The sequence below is a fragment of the Polypterus senegalus genome, chromosome 8, assembly GCF_016835505.1.
Source record: "Polypterus senegalus isolate Bchr_013 chromosome 8, ASM1683550v1, whole genome shotgun sequence".
Taxonomy (NCBI): Eukaryota; Metazoa; Chordata; class Cladistia; order Polypteriformes; family Polypteridae; genus Polypterus; species Polypterus senegalus.
In genome coordinates, this window is record NC_053161.1 from 171,457,935 (window position 1) to 171,470,510 (window position 12,576).

The 12,576-nt window shown below is 41.6% G+C and overlaps 1 long non-coding RNA gene across 1 annotated transcript; it reads left to right on the forward strand.

The window, feature by feature from the left end:
- Nucleotides 1–547: 547 nt before the first annotated feature.
- On the forward strand, nucleotides 548–1,213 carry LOC120533484. Its single transcript, XR_005634504.1, has 4 exons — nucleotides 548–614; nucleotides 847–905; nucleotides 997–1,065; nucleotides 1,139–1,213. It is a non-coding gene; the product is annotated as an uncharacterized LOC120533484 (long non-coding RNA).
- The last annotated feature ends 11,363 nt before the right edge of the window (nucleotides 1,214–12,576 follow it).

Sequence of the window (12,576 nt, forward strand, 5' to 3'; positions counted from 1 at the left end):
GGTGTTAATGCAGGCGTTTGAAGAATTCAAGCCTACCATAATGAAAAAAAGTAATACGGCTGCATCGGCTAAAGAAAGAGAGTTGGCTTGGCAAAAAATAACAGACAGAGTAAATGCGTGAGTGTATTAAATTGCAAAATTGACATCGCCTCCCTTTTATTATACTGTAAAATAATGAAACACCCCTTCCGCAACCTTTTCACTGTTAAATCAATCTGAATGCATTCACTTTTCCTGCCATTCATTTCTTTAGGTTAAAATAACAATGTGTATTGACTAGGAATATATGGTTTCTTATTTAATAAGGTGTAATCCGTCTGGATGCAGAACTTTGAGGCAAGTCAAAATGAAACTTAAAAACATACTGCAAAAAGGTAATAGTTGATTACACGATCACTGAACTATTGATTAAACACGATTTAGTATATTCTGTCTGTCATGTAGCTAATAGAAAGCAAGCTGAAGCCCGTCTAACTGGCGGGGCCCACCACCACCTCCCCTCACCCCATCTGAGGAGCTGGCTCTGTCCCTTAATAAAGGGTGACCAGTGGTTGCTGGCATTCCAGGGGGCACTTCGTCACACACACCATGCACCACAAGTAGCATGGTGAAATGTAAGTTACCACTATGATTTGTTTTCATTATATGACTTAATAAATTACTATCTCTGTCACTTAAAGGCTTCTTCAACATGCTTAATGTTTTTATGCAGGCTGACTTTATTGAACTGCATATGCTGTGTAGGCTACTGTGTGCTTAGTTGTATTACTGTGACATGTTTTTTTCTGGCATTTTTGGGTTTTCTTTGATAATATTGAGAATTTTATGGGTTGTATTTTCCTATAGATACTGATAGAGGGATTGTATTATTGGACCCTACAGAAAGGACACAGTCTGTCACAGCTGTAAGTGTTTTGTTGTCAGGTACCTTTAGTTGCTTTTAGATATTTTTTTTCTTTTTGCCAGATAATGTATACTTGCATATTTCCTCTATAGGTTGAAGATGACGATGAAGAGTCCACATCTGCTGTGACAGAAGTGGACAATGCTGGTGGATCCACTGAGGTATGATGCATACCATTATAATGCATGCCCCCTTTTTACATTAGAGTAACAAACTGTCATTGTCCTTTCACAGTACATACCTGGGGATTTGCCCACAGATGACGGTCCTTCAACCTCAATGCACGATCTAAGCAGTGTAAGAATTTATTTGCAGTTGTCCATATTTTAATGTTATTGTCTGACAGAATCTCATTCATTTAATTATTTTTGGCTTCCTAGTTGCCAGAAAAGGAGCTGTATAAGGTCCATCTTCAAAAACAAATAAGAAAAAGTGACATGGAGATGGACCTTATACAGTTTCAAATGGAGGCGAAAAGGCTATCCATAAAAAAAGCAACATTACAAATAGAATATATATATATATATATATATATATATATAGAGAGAGAGAGAGAGAGAGAGAGAGTAATAGAATTAGATGCTCCTCGCACCCTTGTACCCTCAGACTATACGTCAGACACCAGGTAAAATCCAATGATGATATTTATTATAATAATAAAGTGCACAAAGCACGCTCCTCTCCACAATTCACAATAACAATAAACCAATCCTCCACTCCCAGACGCTTAGCCACCCTGCCTCCAAACTCAGCTCATCGTCTGTGAGCTCCCACAGTCCTTTTATATTCCCTGACCCGGAGGTGTTCCTTCCCAACAGTCGACAAGTCCTTATTCCTTCCGGGTCAGGGTAAATAATGTTTTTTCTCACCCCGGAAGCTGTCGCTCTTCCTATGACGAACTTCCGGGTCAAAGGGCATGAAGAAATCTTTGGTCCTCCCTGCAGCTCCCTCTCGTGGCCCCCATGGCATCCAGCAGGGCGGTACATAAAAACTACATGGTCCATAATGCCCTGCTGGTCTTCTGGGGACCTCCATGCTGCAAGGAGGGCTCCACCTGGTGGCTTGGGGGTATTGGCCGGGGTACATGGCCAGCCATATCTTACAGTACTCCCCAGTGACGAATCATGTTTGGAGCGGCCAGCCCCTGAGGGATGTCTTCCTCCAGGAGGAGTTGTTGTTGGTCCTGGCGAAGTCCAGAAAATTTTCCGGGAGAACCTTGGGGGAATATTAAATAAAAAAGGATTTGTATTCCACGTCCTCCCAGGACAACTTCGCCATCCATGTCCCGGTCGGCGGCATTCATAGCACAGCCGCCTTCCTCCAGTGTGTATCCCTCTGCGAGTCTGGAAACAGTCGGAAACTTTCGCTCCGCCCTTTGTCCACTGAGGAGGGTTCCACGGCCCCTGAGCTCTCAGCTCGCTGCTCAACTTTGTCAGGAGACCCCTTTTATTCTAGGGATCTCCAGTTTACTCTGGGCTTGTCCACAGTTTGGGTCTCTCTATTAGTGAAAGAGAGCCCTTTTACTGTCTGCACGCCCTTTGATTTATAAACAACATGGGTCGGGGTCTTTAGGATCGAATCGCTCCAAGAGACAGCACCATCCAGCTGCTCTGGCTCGATCGGTCCTTCCCCCGGCCGCTCCGTAAACGTTTCGGCCTCTCTTGTAGGGCACGCATCCATTTGGCACCCGCTATGGATTAAAAGCGGGCCCGGATCACACTGCGTCCCTATTACATTATATACGGTACCGACATTACCTGCCTGTACCGCCAAATCACATAACACGGGAGGCTCTCGGTCTAATCGCCACAGGTACTCACATACTCTTCTTAAAGGCGCCGCCGCCGCTCCCAGATCTCCAACGATCTTCTTAATCGCCTCTAACGTCTGCAAAATACTCCGTACGGGCTCGATTAATTTTTCGAGTTCCCGCATGTCAAAATAGTTAATTCGGCCGGGGTTTGGCTTACTTCCTGGTTTGCCATACCGTCCGGCCGGGAGCCAATGAACACGCCCGCTGTCGGCACGTGCTCTGATGGGTTCCGCACGGGTTTCTGGGAATTGGAGTTCTCTACGGACGAGGACCGGGCCGCCATCTTTGGCTGACTGCGATCTGCCTGTATTAATTTGTCGGTAGATCGACCAGCCATTTCCCGGCCCTCCTTACCTTCTCGTGGTTTGGCGGTGTCGCTCACCTCCCCTTTCCCCTTCGGAAAAATTAAGTCCGTCTTTTCCTGGGTGAAGCCACAAGCAGCTGAACACGGACGTTCTCCTTCCCATAATCTTCCGGGGTGTGTCACGTGTCCTTCGCCGGCACCCGTAATGCGGAAGTCCTTAGGGTTACTCGGCTGCCTGAACGAGAGCGCGCCATCGCCTTCAGGTTTGTCCTCTGCCTCCCGCAGAGCCTTCGGATGGACATCTGGGAGGTATGTACATGGGACATCATGTGTTACATTAAAAAGATTATAAAGTACATTCCCTGCACATACCTCGTCGGAGACGTCCTCTTCGAAATCTCCCTAAGCGCGTAGCTGCTCCATGGCTCATCTTGAGCGTAGGCAATGCCGAGCTTTAGACCTCCGCTGTGGCTGGCGCTCTGCTTTGTCGTCTTCTTCCCCATTATGGACTTGAAAATAGGGTTAGTGATGATTTTCCTGTGTGTGTCGTGACGTTGTCTTCCCGGGGTATTCTGTCCACAATAAATTTTTTAAATACAGGTCCTCTGCCAAACTGACGGCCAGAGAATCCTGCCGAAGCTACGCCAATTGTAATAGAATTAGATGCTCCTCGCACCCTTGTACCCTCAGACTATACGTCAGACACCAGGTAAAATCCAATGATGATATTTATTATAATAATAAAGTGCACAAAGCACGCTCCTCTCCACAATTCACAATAACAATAAACCAATCCTCCACTCCCAGACGCTTAGCCACCCTGCCTCCAAACTCAGCTCATCGTCTGTGAGCTCCCACAGTCCTTTTATATTCCCTGACCCGGAGGTGTTCCTTCCCAACAGTCCACAAGTCCTTATTCCTTCCGGGTCAGGGTAAATAATGTTTTTTCTCACCCCGGAAGCCCGTCGCTCTTCCTATGACGAACTTCCGGGTCATAGGGCATGAAGAAATCTTTGGTCCTCCCTGCAGCTCCCTCTCGTGGCCCCCATGGCATCCAGCAGGGCGGTGCATAAAAACTACATGGTCCACAATGCCCTGCTGGTCTTCTGGGGACCTCCATGCTGCAAGGAGGGCTCCACCTGGCGGCTTGGGGGTATTGGCCGGGGTACATGGCGGCCATATCTTACAATATATATATATATATATATATATATATATATATATATATATATATATATATATATATATATATATATTATATTATATAAAAATATAAAGCAATGTAATACAAAAAACACATTTTATTTCACTTTCATTGTTTTTCAGGAAATAAAGAAATGAACCACACCGCAGACCATTGCACACAATTTAATAAAAGTAATTCTGAGAAATCCTGTCTCTCAAAAGTCTTCCATCTCTGTTGTATGGAAAAATCTGTAGGGGTTCCTCTGGGCCATCTTCTTCAATACAAGGAGGGTGGCTCTCTCCTCTTATAGTGGCAATGTTGTGAAGCACAACACAAGCCACTATGATGTCGCATGCCCTCTCTGGACTGACCTGGAGCCCACGCAGACACTGAAACCTAGACTTGAGGATCCCTATGGTCATCTCCACCTTGGCCCGTGTTTGGCTGTGAGCCAGGTTAAAGCGTGTCTGTGGTCCAGGATCAGGTTTAGGGTAGGGTGTCATTAAGCAGGGCAGACAAGGGTATCCTCTGTCCCCCAGCAAGTAACCATTGTACTGTCCTGTAATGATTCAAGTGTACAACACAAATATAGTGCAAAGGAAAAAAAACTATATTTCATAAAGCGAAACATACCCTGCTGAAATGTCTGGCATAATGATGACTCGCGGAAAATTCTGGCATCGTGCACAGATCCTGGCCATTTTGCCTCAACATTAGCAATAATGTGGGTTGCCTCACATATTACCTGTGGTTGAAAAGTGGAAAACTGTAATGAGTTTACTGATTTTAACAAGGCAAAAAATTAAGGACACAAAATCCAGTTCTTACCTGCACATTGATACTATGAATAGATTTCCTGTTAACATAGTCTCCCCCATTCATTGAAGGAGCTTTAATAGGAATGTGGGTGCCGTCAATGCACCCAATTACATTTGGAAACCCTGAAATAGAAAGTCATATAGGGAAGTATCAAGTGTGTGTGCAGGATGAATACATCTATAGATATAAATAGTATGACTACATATTAAATATGCGTCATGAATTTTACTACAAAGGACAAACCTGCCACTCTGTGGAATTCCTATTTAATTACACGCAGAGGTTTATGGCCAGGGAACTGTACAAACGTGTGTAAGAAGTGTTTCAGTGCCAGACATACTGTGCGAACGGCTCTACACACAGTTGCCTTTCCCACATGCTCTGCATCGCCCACATTATACAAAAAATGCCCTGAGGCAAAAAACCGAAGTGCTATGCACAGAATGTTTTCTGTGCTAAGCGCAGACCCGCGGTTTGTGACATGTGCAATATGCGGTGCCAAGAGATGGGTCAAGTAAATTAACGATTCTTTTGAAAACCGATAACGCTCTTTTAAAAAATCATTTGGAAATGAAAAGACATCAATACGCGGTCTTATTACTCTCTCCCCGCGGAAAAACCTCGGATAATTTGTGCTTCCACGTCCACAGGATCGTCATCAAAAGGGCACGCCATGCTCAGTAACCTTCTGAAACAAACTTACCCTGGAACATAACCTGCTCGGTGGCAGGTTATCTTCAGAGAGTAAGCTGCTATGGTTACATACATACCCAGAAAGTTACCTCCGTTTTTGGAACCGAAAGTTGAGGTTATCCACTAACTTACCCTTAAACTTACCCGGGTATGTCACATAACCTGCTTTCTGGAATACCCCCAAGGTTATGATCTGCTTTCCCAAGCGCAGGCAGTGGGGTGGCGCTGTATGCGTCTTTAACGTTTGCATATAGTAGGTCAATAGTCCTGTTTCACCGAGTGTTACAATCCACATACTGGTAGAAGGCAGGTAATGTTTTATCCAGCGTTACATGGTTAAAGTCTCCAGCGATTAGCACAAGTGCCTCAGGGTGCTGCGTTTGTAACTTAGCAACTGCGGAATGGATGATGTCACTCGCCATCTCCGCGTTCGCTTGAGGGGGGATGTAAACAATAACAGCAATCACGTGTCCAAACTCTCTGGGCAAGTAATAGGGGCGCAGACTTACTGCCAACAGTTCGATGTCCCTGCAGCAAGTGGAGATTTTAACGCTTGCATGTCCTGAGTTGCACCACTTTGTATTGACATAGAGAGCGAGTCCTCCACCTTTCTTATAGATATATTTTATTTTTATATAATAAAAAATAAAATAACATACCTTTCCCAAATAAATAAATAACAGGGTGTCATAGAAATAGCTTCTCGCCAATGTTTATTAAATGATTAATCAAATCAATTACTAATAATCATAAACACAAACTTTTAATACATAATATATTCAAATGTAAAAAAAAAAAATCTAAAATGTACACATTGCAGTTTTGTACATCATGCTGAATTATGTTAGAATGCTGTGGTAATACACTAAAAGAAGTAATGCTATTGTTTGTTTTTTTTTTGTTACTAAAACATACAAAACTGTATAAAAGAACATAAATTATTTAACACTTGAGAATTATCAAATTATATACATGTCAAATAAATAGAATAAGAGTAGAAATTGGGGCTTGGGGAGGGCTGAAAATACGACTTTCCCCTACAACATCCACCATGCGTCTGGGAGTTCATGCATTCTGTGGAGAGTAACATTAATTAGCATCCATAGTACAAAATACAATTGGTATGATACTAAGTATTGGTATGATACAGGAAGAATTGCTTTTGGGGAAATTCATAACTAATAATAATAGTTAATAATAATAAATAAACATATACATACATAAATAAAACATCTTACTTTGAGACATTGACTGATTTGTGCTTCACTGTTTGTTCAATTGTTTCTGTTACACAAAAGTGTTCAATAAATTAACTGAAATAATTTAACATTCAAGCAACTGAGTATTAAAACTGTTTTGTATTAGAAAGCAATCACTGAGTTATTTCTGTTTTATACAAAAAAATATTCATTTCCTTTAAGGAAATATGATAAATTGCAATTAATACAAAGTGACCTTTGAATAGAAATTTGAACTCTGCGATTAATTGCAATTGAATTTTTTAATCAAACCGCTGCCCTCAAGCAAATACATAATTTGTAACATTTACAAATGTAAATCATTAAAAAATGTGTATAAAATACAGAGCCATTTCATGCACTATGCAGACTCGGCAGAAGCAGAGGGCCATTGAAGCCACTAAGGGCCTCCCAAGCTGCAAGTTCAGCCTCAGTATATTTAGGGAGTATGAACATTACCTGTCTGTTTGTAGTCAGATAAGCCCCATCATTGATTATCACCAGGCTTTCTTGTCGTGCAATGAATGACGTCTACTGACAGGTATGATGCGAGGACTCTCTGAGAGCCGCACATCACGTCAGGAGGAAAATAACAGGAGAGAAAGTTACATTGATACCTAAGATGGCATGAAAAACATAAAAAGAAGAAACATCATGAAGAAAAATGTTCACAGAGTAAAGGTAAAGCATTTTTTAACAATGTTGCAATGGATCAGTGGTGGGAAGAAATGAAGTAAAACAAATATGTTATTGTTCTTAAATAGAATTTTCATGTAGCCTACCTGTATATTTACTCGAGTATTTTATTCATCTGAGGCTTACTTTAACTCACTACATTTCAAAGGAAAAAAAAATCTGTGCTCCCTACAATTTAAAAATGAATAAAATATCCGTAACTATGTTGCCAACAAGTTTCTGCATTCTGAAAAATAGTGCAATATAGGTCATATAATTTTACTGAATTATTCACATGTATACATGAAGTTGAGTGACCAGCCTGTTATTTATTTTCACGTTTTATCTCTTTGATTTCTGTGTATACAAAACATTAAGTACACGGGTGAGAAGCTAAAGGAACAGCACAGGCAACAACTGTGATTTAAACAGCAAAGGTATCATCAAACCAATGTGATGCAACAGAGGGCTTATTAATGATATCGAAGATACAAGTAGGTCAGAAAATACGCCCGTTACAAGTGGCTGGCAAAAAGTTGAGACTTGGTGAATGAGTCGCCTTTTGTTCCAGCCATAAAAACAAGAGGTGATGGCATTAAAAATTCACACTCCGATCTTAAAAACACGCAGAGGTAAGCGAGCTCACACAAACTGTTGTTTGACTTGCTATTTTGATATATTGATTATTAAAATGGTAACAAAATATTGATTAGAATAAACTATGAGTAAGCTACTGTTAATCAAAATATGGTAATCTCGTAAACGTGCAAAACAAATTTTTATTTATATTAAGAAACTTCTCAATAAAATTAAAGGAACACTTTTTAATCCGGGTATAGCATCAAGTCAATGATCTGGTCAGTTAAGTAGCAGAGGGGCTTGTTAATCAGTTTCAGCTGCTTTGGTGCACTAGAGGAGCAACAACGAGACGACCTCAAAACAGGAATGAATGGTTTAACAGGTGGAGGGAGGCCACTGACATTTTTCCCTCCTCATTTGTTTTGTGACTCGTTTTGCATTTGGCTACGGTCAGTGTCACTACTGGTAGCATGAGGCCATACCTGGACCCTACAGAGCGGGCACAGGTAGTTCAACTTCTCCAAGATGGCACATCAATACGTGCCTCTCATTGCTAGGAGGTTTGCTGTGTCTCCCAGCACAGTCTCGAGGGCATGGAGGAGATTGCAGGAGACAGGCATTACTGTAAGAAAGCTGAACAGGGCCCCTCGTAGAAGGTCCTTAACCCATCAACACGACTTTGTGGTATCTGCTTCGTTTGGCAAAGAGGAACAGAATGATTACTGCCATAGCCTACAAAATGATCTCCAGCAGGCAGGCCACTGGTGTGAATGTCTCTGACCAAACAATCAGAAAAAGTCCTCTGATGGGCCCTGTGCTCACTACCTGGCACCATGAAGTTTGTTTGGCATTTGCCACAGAATACCAGAATTGGCATGTCTACCACTGGTGCCCTGTGCTTTTCACAGATGAGCACCTGAGCACATGTGACAGACGTGAAAGGGTCTGGAGAAGCCATGGAGAACGTTATGCTACCTGTAACATCGTTAGTTTGACCGGTTTGGAGGTGTTACAGTGATGGTCTGGGGAGGTATATCCATGGAGGGACGCACAGACCTCTACAGGCTAGACAACGAAACCTTGACTGCTATTTGGTATCGAGATGAAATCCTTGGACCCATTGTCAGACCCTTTGCTAGTGCAGTGCATCCTGGGTTCCTCCTTGTGCACGACAATGCCCGGCCACATTTGTTTATAAGAGTTTGCAGGCAGGTAATGGAGGATGAAGGAATTGATACCATTGATTGGTAAGGCTGCAATGATTAGTCAACGTAATTGACGAAGTCGACTGCAAAAAAATCATTGACGCAGATTTATTTATTGTCGAAGCGTCATAAACGGAACCTTCAATAGAGGCTCCAGTCACATAGAACCACATTGGTTTTTGTAACTGCAATGCACTACATAAATGTGTGGGGGCAGTATTGCTTGTTATTGTTTGTCAAGACTACACACAGTCGTACCAAAGCAAGCATCCTGGAGCTGTGATGCCACCGCCGTCTGACAAGAGGTAAGTTTTATCGAGTAAAGTTAGTGTGACGTGTTAACGTTGATGTTTGTACTACAATGTGTATATTAAGGTTTTGACAATGATAGTTAACCTTTAAACTGACACATACTTGGGGTTTAAAGCATCCCTGGACGACAAATACTTTTTAGCTGCACATTTTAAGTAAATGACACAATTCACAAAGAAAATGTGAAATTTTAATGGAACGTATTTTTTTCATGGAAAGAGCATCACAATTACTGCAACACTGAGTATTTTACACACTGCAGATGAACTGTAAAAAGTACAAAAAACAAAACAAAACTACTGCAACAATCTATTATATGTGCAAGGTAAAACTGACTCCATTGAAAATTCAGTAAATCACCGCGCCATCTGCGCTTGAACTGTCTGCTTGCAAACACACTGTGGTAAACGCTGATGATTGCAGGTTTGTCTAGTGCAGCGGCTGAATCCCAGAGACAGTGGTACTGCAGTTCTGCCTGGGCCGGCAGTGGTCGTGAGCTGGCTGCTCAACGAATATGCGGCACTGACTGATCAGTGTGGATATAAAAAAGATTTTTTTTCTTTAAGTTTTAAAAATTATATCATCTAAATGGTGGCCTTGATGGCTGATACACATTTGGAGCTGTTCTTGGAAGTTTCCATCACTTTTACTAGCATGTCAGGCGAAATTCCTTCAATTTCTTCTTGAATAGCCTGCTTTAGTTGGTCCAAGGACCGAGGACGATGTTTGAAAACCTCCTGTTGCCCTTACTCTTTGAACCCACAGCAAAATCATTTTCCGGTCTGAAACACTTTCATTAGCATGTAAACCGAACCGCGTGCGAAACACCCGCTGCGTCACAGCTACAGATTCGCCATTTTTGAAAAAAGCCTCCACTGCAAAGCCTCGATGCTCACCCGATCACAGCATGGTGACGACTGAAAACTTTATTATACCGTACCTAACGGAACGGACCGGACCGCACCCGTCTACCTGCTTTGGGGACCCCACAGTGATTTTCCGAAATGTGGAAGTTATTTCTGCTGCACCCTATATGTCGCTGCATATACTCGGCTTCGGTGTGCTTCCAAATTGCACTTGAAACCGACTCTAGCCAGTTTTGTGTTCAACAAATGTTACTTTCAGAATATATTCGGCTCCGGCATGCTGACAGTAATTAGCTTGTTACATATTTTAGTCCATTTTATTTTGTCATAATATAGTACATTGATAAACTACAACACTTATCCTTTAGAGTGTGATGGTTTAAACATCTTTCTCTATCTGCAAAATCATTCTTATGTATTCCTGCTACCTCTACTCCCTCTAAGCGTCTCTTCTCAGCAGCTGACATTGTCTCAACATTGTTTCTCATTGAGCCAGCCTCACACCAGAGCTTGTCGAAATGCTCACATTCCTGCACTGCAATCCGGAATATATGAACTGAATATTTTATAAACTGTACATTATTGTTTTATTTTGTTTGAATTAAAGCTTCATTTAAACTTTTGGACTTTAAGATACACCAGTGGCCATTTTTGGTTAAGTTAAATGCACTGTTTTTTGTTTAAAGACTATGTGCACTTTAGTTTGTATTGTTTAATGTATTTCTTTTTTATTGTGATGGTCACACTAATATAAAACATCTGATTATTTTCAAATTCATATGTTTCACTGGTTGTTATTTTAATTTGATTGTTCTTAATTTTAGTTGTGTTAATGCAGAGACATCAGGGTGACATTCACAGGTAGACAGACTTGAGCAGATGAGGTTAGACATGCACTGGACCCCAGAACAAGATGAGCAACCACAGGTCACAGGCATCAAAAAAGTCAGGCATGAAATAATCGTGACTAATCGGGGAAAAAAACTGATGCCCTGGTCCAGATCTGGGAGGAAATCCCCAAGAAATCAGTCGTCTCATTAGGAGCATGCCCCCCACGACGTTGTCAGAACATTAGAACAATCTAGACGAGAACAGGCCATTCAGCCCAACAAAGCTCGCCAGTCCTATCCACTTGTTTCCTCCAAGAAAACATCAAGTCGAGTTTTGAAAGTCCCTAACGTCTTACTGTCTACCACACTACTTGGTAGCTTATTCCAAGTGTCTATCGTTCTTTGTGTAAAGAAAAACTTCCTAATGTTTGTGCGAAATTTACCCTTAACAAGTTTGCAACTGTGTCCCCGTGTTCTTGATGAGCTCATTTTAAAATACAAGTCTCGATCCACTGTACTAATTCCCTTCATAATTTTAAACACCTCAATCATGTCACCTCTTAATCTTCTTTTGCTTAAACTGTAAAGGCTCAGCTCTTTTAAATCTTTCCTCATAATTCAACCCCTGTAGACCTGGAATCAGCCTAGTCGCTCTTCTCTGGACCTTTTCTAGTCCTGCTATGTCCTTTTTGTAGCCTGGAGACCAAAACTGCACACAGTACTCAAGATGAGGCCTCACCAGTGCATTATAAAGGTTGAGCATAACCTCCTTGGACTTGTACTCCACAGATTGTGCTATATAACCTAACATTCTGTTAGCCTTCTTAATGGCTTCTGAACACTGTTGGGAAGTTGATAGCTTGGGAGTCCAGTATGACTCCTAAATCCTTCTCATAAGGTGTACTCTCGATTTTCGACCGCCCATTGTGTATTCAAACCTAATATTTTTACTTCCTATGTGTAATACTTTACATTTACTGACATTAAATTTCATCTGCCACAAATCTGCCCAAGCCTGTATGCTATCCAAGTCCTTCTGTAATGATATAACGGATTCCAAATTATCTGCTAATCCACCTATCTTGGTATCATCTGCAAACTTAACCAGCTTGTTACTTATATTCCTATCTAAATCATTTATATATATTAAAA